The following is a 17,930-nucleotide window of genomic DNA, read 5'->3' on the forward strand; positions in this document are numbered from 1 at the left end:
AAACTTTAGCAGTTTTTTAAAATGAGTTTTAAAATTGAATTCCATTTTTCCTTTTTTGGCTAAACAAATATTCATTGAATTTCCAATACTAATTGACCTTGTTGTGACTTTTTTGGTATATAACGGAACAGTTAATAAATTATTCAGAAATAGTTATTAATTATTCATGAATATGTAAAATGGTATGTTAAATCAATTGTTACATGAATTTATTATAAAGTTAAATTTCTATCATATGAAATGATATTGTATTTGTATAAGTTCTTTTGGAAATTAAAAACAAACTTATGATGTCCTACTCATTGTAGTTAATTCATAAAAAATGGATAGGGAAATAATTGTAGATTCAAAGTACCACGGTATAAACGTTTTAAATACTTCAGAAAATAGAGCTCTCAAATCTAACACTGTTTAAATCTTAAAATCACTCAATGTTTCAAATTATTTTACTTTAATTCAAAATTAATTCAATTAAATTAGATTTATTAGTATATTAAATTATAAAAAAATTAAAATTGAATTATAATCCGGTTTCCGGTTAGGAACCGGTCGGTTCCGATTCAGAACCGGAACCGGAACCGGTTTTATTTAAAAAGTTGGAATCGGAACCGGAATCGGATTTTTCGGTTTCCTGTTCCTCAATTAACCGGTCAATTCCGGTTCCAATTCCAGTTAACCGAAAACCGGAGAATCGTTTAAGCATCCCTAGAAATATGTAATTCCCAATTCGAGTTCACATGAATTCTGAATTACTGTTTTAACTAAGAAGCATTAATTTCTAACTAAAACTACTTATCAATTCCGTATTAACTGTAAATTAAAACTGAATTAGGTTATTGGATCCAATATGCAGTGAAATAAATCGAAGTATTCATGTCAAAATAACATACTCCCTCTGTCCCAACATAAGTGAGTGACATTCCTTTTAACCATTTCCATTTTAAGCAAAAAAATCAACTCTATTAGTTTATTTTCCCACCAATTTTATTCTTTCTCCTATACTTTTTCTCTCTCACTATACTATTTCCACTTTAACTCTTTCAATACCAATTCTATAAATCTTGTGCAAAAAAAAGTAGCTCGCTTATGATGGTACGGAGGGAGTATTGTCGTTCCATTGATTAAAATATACTCCATACTACTACATACGTGAGCATCCGGTTTGTTAGACAGCACAATAGAGAGCTTTGATATGGAAAAAGACAAAGTGATTGAATTTAGTCACACAGGTGGTGTAATGTGGTGTCCGATGAATAATTGTGACATAAAGTGTTATCTTTGCATTATGGAAACAATAAGGGGTTGTTCAGTTTGTAAAATTGTATCCCGAGATTAAATATGTAGTGTGTTTGGTTCATGAGATTCAATCACATGCACGACTCAATCCTAGATGGATAATCATGGGATAATTAGTCATAGCTAACCCCTTATGACTAAAATAATCTCACAACTCAATCCTAGATTATATCTTGATATTATTTTATCCAAGAAACCGAACACCACCTAAGAAAACTGAACAAAAGAAAATTAAAAAAAACATGACATCTAGCATGTTTGATTTATTAATTCCATGTGGAAAGTTATTAAACATGTATAGATTCATAGTTTGCGAGGATGAGGCTAAAGCTCATGGGCAGAAGACAACCCTATAGTTGGTCCCACCGGGACAGCTGACGGTGCTTGGATCATCCTTTGGGTAGCTGTAGGCATCGGGGTGTAGGACATTATTTATCATCATATGTTCAAGATTACATAATTGAATATAAATAAAGCAAGATCTTTAAACAACATGTATTTCACGTAAACCATAAACATAATGGATCGAAAACTTACCTTTATGATTGACTCAACTTATTTTTAACACAAGTATACCCACAAGTGTATGGGGCTAATGTAGCAAATAGTAAGCAAAGAGTATCGTATCCACAGAGACAATGAGTGTCAACCTAATTACCACGAACCAACCTCAACTACTATCTAGATGAATCGGAATTTTGGTTTTTCTAAATCTATTTGAAAGCAAGGTAAAAACAATTAAAAACAACTAGAGAACTAAAAGCAAATAAGAAAACGGATGTAGATTAAAGATGAGAAGGGTAGAATCCTACGGGATCGATAACAACTATCCTATGCTCAACTAACTTCCTAACTATGCCAACAAAGGGTCTCAAGGGTTATTAAGCTATCACTAAGGTAAAACTATATCTTTTCTCAAAGCATATAATTTGTAGATTGCTACCTAGAACCGAAGTCTCCTTCCTAGAACTAAGGTAACAACTCCTAATAGCTCCTAAGATACTTAGCTTCATTCAAAGGCTCAAATCTCTCGATTATATTGGCAAAGACGTCAATTTCTTCTCTTTCAAATTAAACTACTCACTTCTCAGTTCTTGTAGTAAAATCCACATGCATTTATAAGGTGATCAGTCAAATAAATGTATAAGCACAGAAGAAATCAAAATGACCACATGAGCCAAGGCATAGAAAAAGGAAATCAATTAAACATAAGAATCATTGTATCTCCCCCGTAGAACTCTACGAAGGATTTAGCTACTCATGTTCATCGCAAAAGTTAAAGAAATATTCAAAAAAATATTCAAAAACATTGTTTAAACAAGAATAAAACTAAAAGTAGAAACTCCTAGAATTGGATTGGGCGGATTGGAGGTCTCGTCTTCAATCTTGCGATGAATACTCGTCCTCTGCTCGTTCTTCTCTTCTTCCTAGGTGAAAAAGTAGTATTTTTGGGGTTGAAGGCGTGTAAGTTGTGTTTGGAGGCATTTCCTAGGCATATATATACCTAGGGTTGACTTTGGGCCCGAAATAAGCTGTCCGACGAAGCTGGCGGGTCGCCAGGTTGGGTGTGCGTCGAAGCTGGCGAGTCGCCAGCTGCTTACGGCGTTTTTTTCGTGGATTGCTGGCGGGTCGCCAGGTTCGTTTGCATGCGAACCTGGCGGGTCGCCAGCTATGTCACTGCACTGCGCAGTCTTGGTAAAACGGCCATAACTTCTTCTACCGAATTCCGATTGAGACGTTTAAGATATCCACGCGAAGCTCTTTCGAAGACGAAGAGAATGGTATGTATTAAATGCGAATCGGACTTCAAAATCTCCAGATAAGCTGTCTCGAACATTGAGCAGCTGCACATCCACATATTTTGTACATTTTTCTACACATTCTTTACAAAATGGTCAAAATACCAACATAATAGAGAAGTAGCTATAACCATGTCTCAAAGTTCAAAATATATGATCAAAACCAAGTAAAACTACCCTCTAAAATCATGTAAAATCTAAGTGAATCAACTCCCCCAAACTTAAACAATTGCAAGTCCTCGAGCAATGAAGAAAAAAAACTAGAAGAAACTTGGATTTAAAAGAGTTTTAGACATCATCATCGTCTCAAATAATACGGAATAAAGGAGCATATCACAATACAAATTCCATCAAGTTAAGCCGTCGAATGCACTTTTACTACTAACTCGTATATCACCTTAGATTCATGCTTCACTTGGAATGTATATATGTGTGTATATTCACCTCACTCAAAGTGTATAAGATATCAAGTAACACTCAAATCAATCAAAAATGAATGGTTTACCATAGGCTTGCTCAATGTCTAACCTCTCCTCTACTTCGTGTGACAATAAATCTAGAGTCCGAAAGGTCTTTTGTTTAGGTTATAATGTAGGCTCTTTGGTAAGGTAGGGTATATTTGGCTGAAGTGACTAAATTCCCAAAAAGATAAAATCCCAAGAAATTGCACAATCCACTTTCAACTTCAACCATTCGCCAAAACACTTTTCCACAATAACTAGACTTTGTCTAATTTCTTCCCAACTTCCGAAGGCCTTGAATTATTCTCTATATACTATATTTTTCTTTTTCTTTTTCTTTTCCATTTTTTTCTTTTCTTCTTTCTTTTCTTTTCTCTTTTTTTTTCTTTTCTTCTTTCTTTTCTTTTCTCTTTTTTTTTTCTTTCTAAGTACAACCAATTTCCAACTTGATAAGCTAAACACGACCAATTTCTTTCAACAACTAAACTCTCCAAATTCTTCTTTTCACAGCTCAACAATTCTAGAGTCTAGGATTCCCAACCCCTTTGATTAGCTTAATAAAAGAAAAGTCAATAGGCTCAAACTTGGCTATCAAGGGTATTATTATATATCAAGGTTAGTGTTTAGGTAAAAATAAGGCTAACAACAATGGCCTAACATCTTCCCCTATCTCTAAGGTCACTATGTAGACTCAAGAAGACAAGGAGCAAGTTCTAGAAACACATACACAATTGATGATAAATCACACATGAAAGAATTAAAAGCTCAAGTCTCACTGGGCAAATAGCATGAATCAAGGCAAACAAGCAATTCGTTACTTATGCATCCTATTACTCAAACTCTCAAGTCAATGGTCAAGTGATAGCTCAAAGTGGAAGGTTCTTTTATCATAGACGACTAGTCTTCACCCAAATTACTACCAAATTTTTCCAATTCAATTTCAATTTTTTTTTTTCAATAAATCCCAACCAATCAAAGCAAAATTCATGGAGTTCTATCAAACTAAAACAAAATAAAGCTAAAAGTCAATTAAACGACTAAGGCAAAAATAAATCTAAAAAAAAAAAAAATACGTACCTCGTAAGTGTCACTATCCACCATATCATCCCCCCAAACTTATTCAAAGCTAAGCAAAGAATAAGTTTGAAAAGTTGGTGGAGAAAGGAGACTTACATGGTAAGCAAGCAATAAAAAAAAAAACACACCAAAAACAAAATTAAAAGTTACCTACTAGGGGTTACCTCCCCTACAGTGCCTTTGGTTATCGTCGTTGGCTCGACGTCCTCCATGAGCTGCATCATGTCACGCCATAAATGGTGGTGTTGGATTTTCTATCAATCTTGGACGCATATGATCTAGCCAATCTCTTCTTCCACCAAGTAGTTTTCAAAGCTCCATCACAAATTTTGGTTTCCACTTTGGGTGTATTTGCAGCTTTTGTTTTCTTCTCCTTCACTTTAGGATTTGATGCGGTCTCTTCTTTAGAAAGTGATCCACCACATGAACCAAACATCCACCGCAGCAATAAAAAATCTCCCAATGTGGACTCAATTGCTTGTGTCTTTTGGACCTCTGCAACATGCACCGCTTTGCACTCCATCTTCATAACAAGTTCCTCATCTTCACGAGTCTTCATAGAATTATAGATAGACAAAATATGTCGTTTGTTGCCCATACGAAGAGTGAGCTCTCCCTTTGCTATATCTATCAATGCTTTTCCCGTCGCTAGGAATGGGCGCCCTAGGATAAGCGGCACATTCATGTCTTCCTCCATATCCAACACTACAAAATCGACGGGAAATATGAAGTCGTGTACCTTTACCAGAACATCCTCAACAATTCCTTTAGGATAGGTGACTGATCTATCTGCCATCTGCAATGTGATTGTAGTCAGCTTGAGAGTGCCGATCTTCATCTTTCTGAAAAATGATAATGGCATCAAATTTATGCTCGCCCCCAGATCACACAGTGCCTTTGTCTGTCTGTCATTTCCAATAACGCATGAGATATTGAAACTCCCAGGATCTTTAAGCTTGGCAGGTAGCTTCTTTTGAATTATTGCACTACAGTTTTCAGATATGTTCACCGTCTCATAATCAATCCACTTCTTCTTCTTGGAGAGCACATCTTTTAGGAACTTTGCATACGTAGGCATCTCTTGCAGAGCTTCCACCAATGGTATATTAATGTGCACCTTCCTAAAAATATCGAGAAATTTGGAGAATTGCTCATCCAACTTCTTCTCCTTCACCGCAAATGGGAAGGGTACTCTAACTGTCATAGGAATGGGGGGAGGAGGCAGCTTTTCTGGCATTGCGTCTTTCTTGGTCTGAATTTCCACCTTATTATTTCTCTTGGAATTCTCTTCTGCTCTGACATCTTCCTCCGGAGTACTCTTCTTTTCCTCTACAGGCATGGAAGGTCCTTCATAGCTTTTACCACATCTCAAGTGTATGGCTTTGCAGTCTTTGGGATTATTTATGGTCTGTGCTGGGAATTGCCCTGGCTGATGTTGGACACCTACAGCTTGAGAAATTTAACTAATCTGAGTATCAATGCTCTTCATATGCATATGCAAGCTTTGCACGTCGTTTTCAACCTTCCCCAACCTTTGACTAGTGCTCTCCATGTACTTGTCAGTTTTCTCCATGTACTTGGTAGTCTGAATCATGAATGCTACCAAGATATCTTCAGTAGTAGGCTTTTTCTGCTGTTCTACCAACCCATTAGACACTGTGAATCCTGGCGGTGGTTGCAGAGCATTGTTTGGATTCCCATTGGAGAGATTGGGATGCACCTTGTTACCATAGTGGTTATAGTTACCACCCCCTTGGTTGGGGCGATAGTTGTTGAAGTTCATGTTATTCCCTCCTTGGTGCACATAGTTGACACCTTCAACTCCTCCTTAGATCTCTGGCCCTGACTGTCTCATCTCCATAATTCTCAATTGTGTGGTCAAGAGATCAAGCTGCTTTGACATTCTATCTATTCTATCATCTTCTGTAGCAGAGGACACCCTGTATGACTTGTTTCTTTCATTATTCCATCCTTCATCAGTGGAAGCTACTCTCTCAATCACTTGCATGGCATCATTCTCTCCTAATTGAAGTAATGCTCCTCCGGCGCTCCAATTCAGTTCACGCATTGCCTCTGGAGTGCATCCCCTATAAAAAGTTATGCCTTGGTGTCCCGGACTTAGACCATGTTTGGGGCATCTTTTCAGCAGTGTCTTGAATCTAGCCCATGCTTCTCGGATTGTCTCATGAGGCTTCATCTTAAACTGAATTATCTCTGCTTGCCTCCTTAGAACTTCGCTGGGTGGGAAATACTTCTCCAAAAATAAATCTACCATGGCATCCCACGTTTTAACAGATCCTGACCCCATGCTGTCGTACCAGTCTCTAGCATCATCTCTTAAGGAAAATGGAAATAGTCTTAATCTGATCTGTTCATCTCTCACCCCATTAAGCTTCACCGTGTTACTGATCTGAATAAACTTAGTAAGATGCTTGTTGGGGTCTTCATTGGCCTTCCCCGCGAAAGCATTAGCCTCAGCCATATTTAGCAATCCTGGCTTGAGCTCAAAATGATTGGCATCGATCCCATCGTTGCCAATTGGTGGGTCCTCTACCCCTCTGTAAGCGTACATGTTTTGCACTGGCACCAGGGCTTGTTGTTCATTTTTTTCTTTAACTTGTTTCACCAAATCTGCAAGTTGTAATTGGAGTTGTTGGACTATCGGATCTGGATGTGGTACATTGTTCTCTTCGTTGTCCGCCATTGTTACTGTAACAGGAGCAGGTGGTTCTCCCTTAAGAGGCGAAAGTGATCGCCTTTGGTTGAGCCTTCTCTGAGCGTTTCTCCTTCGGTTGGATGCTTCGATCTCAGGATCGAATAACTCTAATGGTTGCCCCTTAGAGCGAGTGAGCATACAACCTGAAAAGAAAAACACAAAAGTGAGAATAACTCAAAAAGAAAAGAAAAATAAAGCAAGTAAAATCTAAATTAGTAATCTTAATTTTTATCACGATATTAGGCTATAGTAACACTAAATTGTCCCCGGCAACGGCGCCAAAAACTTGACTCAACTTATTTTTAACACAAGTATACCCACAAGTGTATGGGGCTAATGTAGCAAATAGTAAGCAAAGAGTATCGTATCCACAGAGACAATGAGTGTCAACCTAATTACCACGAACCAACCTCAACTACTATCTAGATGAATCGGAATTTTGGTTTTTCTAAATCTATTTGAAAGCAAGGTAAAAACAATTAAAAACAACTAGAGAACTAAAAGCAAATAAGAAAACGGATGTAGATTAAAGATGAGAAGGGTAGAATCCTACGGGATCGATAACAACTATCCTATGCTCAACTAACTTCCTAACTATGCCAACAAAGGGTCTCAAGGGTTATTAAGCTATCACTAAGGTAAAACCATATCTTTTCTCAAAGCATATAATTTGTAGATTGCTACCTAGAACCGAAGTCTCCTTCCTAGAACTAAGGTAACAACTCCTAATAGCTCCTAAGATACTTAGCTTCATTCAAAGGCTCAAATCTCTCGATTATATTGGCAAAGACGTCAATTTCTTCTCTTTCAAATTAAACTACTCACTTCTCAGTTCTTGTAGTAAAATCCACATGCATTTATAAGGTGATCAGTCAAATAAATGTATAAGCACAGAAGAAATCAAAATGACCACATGAGCCAAGGCATAGAAAAAGGAAATCAATTAAACATAAGAATCATTGTATCTCCCCCGTAGAACTCTACGAAGGATTTAGCTACTCATGTTCATCGCAAAAGTTAAAGAAATATTCAAAGAAATATTCAAAAACATTGTTTAAACAAGAATAAAACTAAAAGTAGAAACTCCTAGAATTGGATTGGGCGGATTGGAGGTCTCGTCTTCAATCTTGCGATGAATACTCGTCCTCTGCTCGTTCTTCTCTTCTTCCTAGGTGAAAAAGTAGTATTTTTGGGGTTGAAGGCGTGTAAGTTGTGTTTGGAGGCATTTCCTAGGCATATATATACCTAGGGTTGACTTTGGGCCCGAAATAAGCTGTCCGACGAAGCTGGCGGGTCGCCAGGTTGGGTGTGCGTCGAAGCTGGCGAGTCGCCAGCTGCTTACGGCGTTTTTTTCGTGGATTGCTGGCGGGTCGCCAGGTTCGTTTGCATGCGAACCTGGCGGGTCGCCAGCTATGTCACTGCACTGCGCAGTCTTGGTAAAACGGCCATAACTTCTTCTACCGAATTCCGATTGAGACGTTTAAGATATCCACGCGAAGCTCTTTCGAAGACGAAGAGAATGGTATGTATTAAATGCGAATCGGACTTCAAAATCTCCAGATAAGCTGTCTCGAACATTGAGCAGCTGCACATCCACATATTTTGTACATTTTTCTACACATTCTTTACAAAATGGTCAAAATACCAACATAATAGAGAAGTAGCTATAACCATGTCTCAAAGTTCAAAATATATGATCAAAACCAAGTAAAACTACCCTCTAAAATCATGTAAAATCTAAGTGAATCAATGATCCATAGCGGAAGCGATTGGGGAAGACAGAGAGAACTTCCTCGGACTTTCTTTGGCGTAGTAGCGCAGCTCCAACTCCTGGATTTGTTTCTCTCTCTTTCCCTCGTTTATGTGTTCTCTTAATGTGTGTGATTTGATGGGATCCCACACTTGTATTTATAGGCAGATAGAGGACAAACCCTAATTATCAAACCTTAAAGCCCTTTCCACCAAAGTGGCTAATAAAATAATTAATATGGACATTTCTTATTGATCAAGTCAATTTTAATCGCATCATAAAAATATATATATATATATATATATGCACGTTTATTTACTTAGTATTCAATGAATAAAATATTCCTTTTATTATAATGATTACCACAATTTTGCCAATTAATGGCACTCAAATCTGCACATATATATACCAATATATTCTCCTTTTCCATGTTAAGATAGGAACATGATATTAGTCAAACTTAATGACTAATTATGATTTAGGAAATATATTATGGCTAATTGGTTAAACGTCCATTTTTCATTCTAATTAATACAATAATTAATTGATAATTAATTTATTAGGGAAAAATGTGTCTTATACCAAATACATGTATTATATGAAAAATCTAATTCTATTTAAGATTCTATTGCATGTCACATATGTGAGACATAAAACTTACATTCTCCCACTTGGTGAACATGTTCGACACAAAGTTTTCGATTCTCCCACTTGTCACACTTGACAGAGCCACAGTAAAATAGACATAATAAACATAAGGCGCGCATAATATTGGACTTTATAAATATTTTCATCATTGGTAAACATAAGTATTATATTAGAGAGACTACTAATGCGGGTCATGGCGGGCGTATATCATTCAATCGATATAGTTCCTTCCATGTACCACATCACCAATATCCACTCTAATATAATCTATAAGTGACACCACGTCCGTAATTGTCTTATTTCAAGACCTCCTGCGTTAATACTAAAAACGTACATATGCATATCAAATAATAAGTATATGCAGGAAAAGTAAAAACAACTTTATTGAATTCAAAATATCCATAACTTAAGTGTCTGAACCAACATGGAAACATAAAGATTAGACATTTCCATACCCAAGACCCATTATGTTAACTTATTCCATAAATGTCTTAGGCGGTAACGCCTTAGTCAATGGATCAGCAACCATAAGCTGTGTGCTTATATATTATATAGATATTCTTTGTTCCCAAACTTCATATTTCACGACAAGAAACTTTAATTCCATGTGTTTAGTTCCTTGAATACTTGTCATACTTACAGAAAGATACGATTGCACTATTATCACAATATAATTTCAACGGTTTGGATATTGAGGAGACAATACCAAGGCCTGAAATAAAATTTTGCAATCATTAATGCTTCAAAGCAAACCATAAATTTAGCTTTAATGGAAATTCAATAAAATTTCTAGTTGATCAGATTTCCGTAATGTGAGCATAAAATCTTTTGTTCCCTTTAAGTATCTCATTATTATCTTTGCAGTTCTCCAATGTTCAACACCAGGGTTACTTTAGTAACGGCCTAGCATTCCAACTGCAAAGTTGATGTTACAAACTTGAGCATACATCAAACTTCCCACAATAGATGCATAAGGAATATTTTCCATCTCTTTACATTCCAATTCAGTTTTTGGACATTGATCCAAACTAAATTTGTCACCTTTATGAATTGGAACAACACTTGGAGAACATGTACTCATTCCATATCTCTCTAAAATTCGATCTATGTAGTTTTCTGAGACAATCCTAACATTCCACGTGATCGATCACGTGATATTTCTATTCCAATCACGTTGGATGCCTCACCCATATCTTTCATGTCGAAATTTTTAGAGTGATGATTCTTAGTGTCATGTAGTAATCCAAGGTCACTACTAGCAAGCAACATATCATCAACATACAGAACCAAAAATATGAACTTGCTCCCACTAACCTTGAGGTATATACACCGATCAACAGTGTTTTCTTTAAAACCAAAAGCAGTAATAGTGTCATGGAATTTAAAATACCATTGTCGAGAAGCTTGTTTCAGTCCATAAATTGATGTCTTAAGTTTGCAGACTAAAAATTTTCATTCCATTTCTTATGAAGTCTTCAGGTTGTTTTATGTAGACTTCTTCTTACAAATTGTCATTTAGAAAAGCAGTTTTTCACATCTATTTGATGTAGTTCCAAGTCGAAATGGGCTACAAGTGCCAAAATGATTCTAAGTGAGTCCTTCTTTGATACTTGAGAGAAAGTCTCTTTATAATCAATGATATCTTTTATGAGTATAACCTTTGGCAACAAGTCTGGCTTTAAATCGTTTGACTAAACCATTTATGTCGAATTTGGTCTTGATGACCTATTTACACCCAATACATTTGTGTCTATCAGATAATTCGACAAGGTTCCAGACTTTATCATAATCCATAGATTTTAACTCTTCTATCATGACATCAATCCATTTATTAGAATTATTATGCTTAATGGCTAGTGAATGTGAATCTGGACTATTATGTGTCTCTATGCCACATTCAGATTCTTAGATATATACCAGTCATCACAAATGGCCGGCCTTCGTTCTCGTTGAGAACGCCTTAATGGCACTTCTGTAGATGCTTCTTCCACACCTATGTTCAATGACTTCGGCATCATCATTAAGTGGTTGGTCATTCAAATGTTCAATATTGTTAGATTGTTAAACAATATTTAGCACACTTAACTTTTAAGGAAAAGGGAGAAGAGGGAAATCTACCCTTATCTCACTGATGACCGCATTATGAGTTTTAAAACTCCCACTGATCTCATCATTCTTAAAGAATCTTGAATTTCCAGTTTCAACAATTTTTCATGCTATGATTAGGACGGTAAAAAATATACCCTTTGGACTTTACTGGGTAACTCATAATGTAACTACTAACAATCTAAAGTCCAATTTCTTTTCTTGCGAAGAGTATACTCTAGTTTCTGCTGAACAACCCTAAACATGAAAGTGTTGCAACTAGGTTTTTCTACATGTCCAAAGTTCATAAGGGGTCTTTGGAACAGCCTTAATAGAAACCCGGTTTAATAAATAAGTAGCCATTCTAAGAGCATAAATTCACAATGATATGGGTAAGGTAGAATTAACATACTTCTAACCATTTCCATGAGAGTTCGGTTTCGTCTCTCAGCAACATCATTCTGCTGAGACGTACTTGGCATAGTGTATTAAGCACAAATGCCATGCTTTTTCTAAGTATTTGGCAAAAGGTCCATGTAATTGACTTACTTTAGTGGTAGGACCATAAAATTCACCACCTCTATCTGATCGAATAATTTTCACCTTTCTATTTAATTGCCTTTCAACCTCAATCATAAACCGTGCCTGAGATTTTTCTTGTAATTAATAAATCCATAATGTGAAAAAATCGTCAATAAAGGTGATAAAATATTTTTATCCACCAAAAGTCGAGACATCAAAAGGTCCGCAAATATTTGTATGTATAATTTTAAGGAGCTCATTACTTCTTGTGGCATTTTTAATATTGTGTTTGGTTTGTTTACATTTAATACAATCCACACAAACGGTAATGCTTGTAAAGTATAATTCGAATGAATATTATCCTTTATAAGCCTCTTAATTCTTTCACTAGAAACATGATCCAGTTCCTTTAAGCCATAAGAATGATAAATTCAAATGAATATTATCTTTTAGATGCTCATTCGACTGAGATGCACTCATTCCATACTTCTTCATCTTACGCTCCTCCTAAACCAATACGTTTCCCAATTCTTTAAGAGTCCACTAATCTTTTATAGTGAATCAATTTGGAATGGTCCATATTGAGGAGGTAAGGAAGTTAGGGTGAATTGGACAAGAAAATCCTCATCCACCTATAATCCTAATTTCAGCTTAGAAGAGATGTTATTTATGTCCATCACATGCTCGTACATAGTCCGAGAACCATTATATTGCATGCTCATGAGATCCTTCATAAGTTTTCCTGCAATAGACTTATATGCAGTTGTGAAGCGATCCTCAACATTCTGCAAACATTCTTTTGCAATGTCAATCGTTGAGAAACTTTATCTGCAACGACCATTCTAATGAATTATAAACTTAGTCCTGTTAGATTTTTCCCAGGCATTATGGGCAATCAGCCAAACTACTTTGATCATAAGATCATTGACTTATCATTCAACAGTGTTAGGTCCAAGTCCATTACATCATGAGTGAACTCAAGTTTCTCTTTCCATTCAGAGAAGTTAGTTCCATTAAGTGCGGGAAAATTTGAGATAAACATACTAATAGCAAAAAAATATATGTTTTTACATTACAAGAGCAATTAAGAAATGAATGCTCACATATAAAAGCTTTGAATAATAACACGAACATTAATTTGAAAACCCATATCATGAGGCAATTATGAAAACTCCTTTGGGTAGTCTTCATACAATAATAAAAATTATGCTTTTAATATCCATATCTTAGTTCAATAATTGAATAAAAATAATTTGGCGTTACCTTAGGGTAATCGACACCAATTTAAATTATTAACTCCATTAGTGTTCATTATGTCGCAAAGCTATTTCCTTTGGGAACAAACTATTTAGATAATGAATAGTCACAACAAGCATGATGATTAATTGCATACATAGATTTTCGTGTTAACTTGATTATAAACTCTTCTTATTTTACCTCACTTTGGTGATTGCAAAATAAACATAATATAATTAAGAATGTATACTGATTAATTTCTTGAACTAATTTTCACTTGATTTGATTATAAACTTTTATTATTTTACCTCACGTTGGTGATTGCAAAATAAACATAATATAATCTAAATCATATAGTGCTTAATTGTTTAAATAATTTTAATATGAGTTTGATTATAGACTCTCCTCATTTTGCCTCAATTTAGTGATTGCAAAATAAACATAATATAATCAATAAATTACATATCAAAATATAATTCGAATCATTTAATCATTCATTCCATATCATATAAACTTAATTGACATGAGATAATTCAATTTAATAGCAATTCTCAAAATTACGTGCATATAACACAATTAATACAGCCAAATCAATTCTATATACATAAACAAAATCTATTTGGAAATAATATATTTCAAATTTATGGCATCATTAAATTTGACATAAAACCTCGTGTATAACAATCTCTGGAATTTACGACAGCAGATAACTATCATTTATATACACTACATTATGCAAATACACATAGTATAATCACACAAAATAAATAACCTTTAATTGATAATGCAATTAACCAATACAATTCACAAATAAATTATGCGAATACAGTTAAATATTCGGCAGTAACAATTTTCTATAACAACATCCAAACAATAAATAATATTCAGTTTGATAAGTATATGCATAACTAGTCATGTGTACTAAAAATCATGTGTATTCATTAAATACGTAATGAAAATCCAAACTAATTTGAATATATGATTCATTAAAATTTCTCTGCCTAAAGAGGTTCACGAGATCAAAGAAAGCGAGAACCAAAAATATACACAAACATGATTCTCGATTCATCAATAATTTATCAAAATTAAATTCAAAAGAAAATATGACTTTCCATAATACGAAAATACATGAGTTCTCAACCATGCTCTGATACCACATGTAGGACATTATTTATCATCATATATTCAAGATTACATAATTGAATATAAATAAAGCAAGATCTTTGAACAACATGTATTTCACGTAAACCATAAACATAATGGATCGAAAACTTACCTTTATGATCCATAGCGGAAGCGATTGGGGAAGACGGAGAGAACTTCCTCGGACTTTCTTTGGCGTAGTAGCGCAGCTCCAACTCCTGGATTTGTTTCTCTCTCTTTCCCTCGTTTATGTGTTCTCTTAATGTGTGTGATTTAATGGGATCCCACACTTGTATTTATAGGCAGAGAGATGACAAACCCTAATTATCAAATCTTAAAGCCCTTTCCATCAAAGTGGCTAATAAAATAATTAATATGGACATTTCTTATTGATCAAGTCAATTTTAATCGCATCATAAAATATATACTCCCTCTGTCCCATTAGAAATGAAACGTTTTCCTTTTTAGTTTGTCCCATTAAAAATGAAACGTTTCCTAAAATAGAAACATCTCTATCTCTATTATTTCATCTCTCTTACTTTACTCTCTCCTCATTTACTCACAAAACAACACTACATAAAAACCTGTGCCAATTCTCAAATGTTGCATATTTAATGGGACGGAGGGAGTATATATATATATATATATATATATATATATATATATATATATATATATATGCACGTTTATTTACTTAGTATTCAATGAATAAAATATTCCTTTTACTATAATGATTACCACAATTTTGCCAATTAATGGCACTCAAATCTGCACATATATATACCAATATATTCTCCTTTTCCATATTAAGATAGGAACATGATATTAGTCAAACTTAATGACTAATTATGATTTAGGAAATATATTATGGCTAATTGGTTAAACGTCCATTTTTCATTCTAATTAATACAATAATTAATTGATAATTAATTAATTAGGGAAAAATGTGTCTTATACCAAATACATGTATTATATGAAAAATCCAATTCTATTTAAGATTCTATTGCATGTCACATATGTGAGACATAAAACTTACACGGGCACCTCTGCTTGAAGAACCTCGAGAGATCGGTGGGTCCACAAGGCCCTGTATTGCAGCAGAAATGATTTTCCTTGTACACCGTACATGGGTTATTGCACCCTCCCTGCGTGCGCAGCCCGCTGGGGCACTGCCCGTTGATGTCGCCGGTGCACCGAATCCCGCGGCTGCACCCGCCGGAGTTAGGGCTGAACTCCATGGGCACGTTGAATCCGTCGATCACCGAGATGTCGAAGAAATCCAGGTTTCGGTACTGGTTCAGCGAGTACTCTGCTAATGCGTTTGGGGGCGAGCCGTAGCCTCTGCACTCCAGCTGCCCACCGCAATCGCCAGTCTGGCACCCGCCTCGGCCGGCTCCGTCGAAGGAGCATCCGGTCCTCGCCCATATTCTGGCTCCCGCTGTGCCCGCGGCTATGTTGAAGGTCCAGGTTTGGCCGTTGTTGAGCTGGTGGAGAGGGACCTCATTTTAATTGTAGTTTTTGGTGGTGGCTTGATTAAGATGCATTACTTGGAGCTATATGTATAGAGATCGTAGAAACTTAACTTAAAGTTCATGATTATTTTATCTCTTATTCAATTGTGTGTTTCGTAAAGGCTCAGCCCATTACAAGATTGTATCCCATTATTCACATAATTCAACCCTATAACTAATTTAATCATATACAAATTCTATTGTAACTTTTCCTATATTGTATCTCACTATTAACTTGTCTAACAAACCGAACATCACATTAGAGTAGAAAAAAATTGCTTGTTCGGTCATGGGGCCAAAGTCCTGTTAGCCGTGCCTCTATGACTATGAGAAGGTCCGATGAGTTCTTCCTCCCATCCCATGAGAAAAGATTTCTCTCCAACAAGAAATCCAACTCCATTTCACATCTCTTCACTCTTTCATCTCCTTAATAAACATATCTTCCAATTAGACAACACAAATTTCCTTGGGAATATATTATTTAATGTATACCCATGACCCGTCTAACTCTCATATGGATATGCCATGCAAGTTAGAATTATTTTAGTTCATGGAAACCCCTACCAGTTGCTTTAAACCCCTTAGGCGGAATATATAATAACAATACATGAATCTCAATCAACACATTTTCCGATTCAAAAAAAATACTAACAAATAAAAGTAATAAAGTAGTATTAAGTAGTACAATGATATTTTGAAAATTTATTGCATCCTTCGGCATCTTGACAAACTTCTCCAATGCTAAAAAGGGTTGGGATAGAATGATACGTGACTCGGCCATATTAAACAGTTAGAAGTTCGAACTCTACCTTCAGGTATAAAATAATTTTAAATTCCTAGACCAGCTGTCTTACTATTAGAGATGCCTACAAATGAACATAGAGAATAGTAACTGAATTTGCCGATAAATATCCTTGATCTAATATAAAAAGACTAAAAACTGAATACTATGAGACACTTTCATAAGATGGATTAAATAGTCCATCCACTGGAATTCAAATTCCAGAACCTCTATCAACTACAAAAAAAAATTCCAACCAACAAAACCCAAATTCCACAAACTCCATGAAAATTTATGCAACCACTAAAACTGAAATTCCACAAGCTCCATCAACTACAAAAGTTATCCATCCAATTCAAATTCCACAAGCACCTAAATACTCGATTTTTTTATGTAATTGACATCTTTTCTCAAAATATATTCTGCTTACAAGTCCTCAATCCTCATGGTTTAAAACGCATATGTACATCTCTATTAATTAGCCAAGATCGTGAATTAAACATAGCTAATCAGGTCCTTGGGATGGTTCTCTTTTTATATGGATTCCTTACTTTTGTATTAGTTAATATTTCACATATTAGATGATAGTATTAATTTTCGATTTATAATTAACAAAAATATTTAATAAATTCAGCTATGCTTCATTATCCCCATATTTCTTGTAGTATGTTCTTTGGCTGATTCAATCACTTGCATCTTTTCCCACATTTATATCTGTGCGATGGAAATTGACGTAAATAATACTACTCCATATTGATTTAACAATACTATTCTTCTTCCTTTTTTTTAGAACTTTGGCTTTTATCTACTTTCATTCATTAGTCGGGAAATTTAAGAATTTGAGAAGGGACAAATACAAAGAAATTTCAAAAAAATTGAAAAATTGAATAACGAAATAGTTTGAG

General features: G+C 35.1%; 1 pseudogene; it reads right to left on the reverse strand.

The window, feature by feature from the left end:
* Positions 1-1,627: 1,627 nt before the first annotated feature.
* Positions 1,628-16,644, reverse strand: LOC148934000 (protein P21 pseudogene; annotated as a pseudogene).
* Positions 16,645-17,930: the final 1,286 nt, after the last annotated feature.

This window comes from Salvia hispanica, chromosome 1, assembly GCF_029641045.1.
Source record: "Salvia hispanica isolate PSC_SH4W2 chromosome 1, Shi_PSC_v1, whole genome shotgun sequence".
NCBI lineage: Eukaryota > Viridiplantae > Streptophyta > Magnoliopsida > Lamiales > Lamiaceae > Salvia > Salvia hispanica.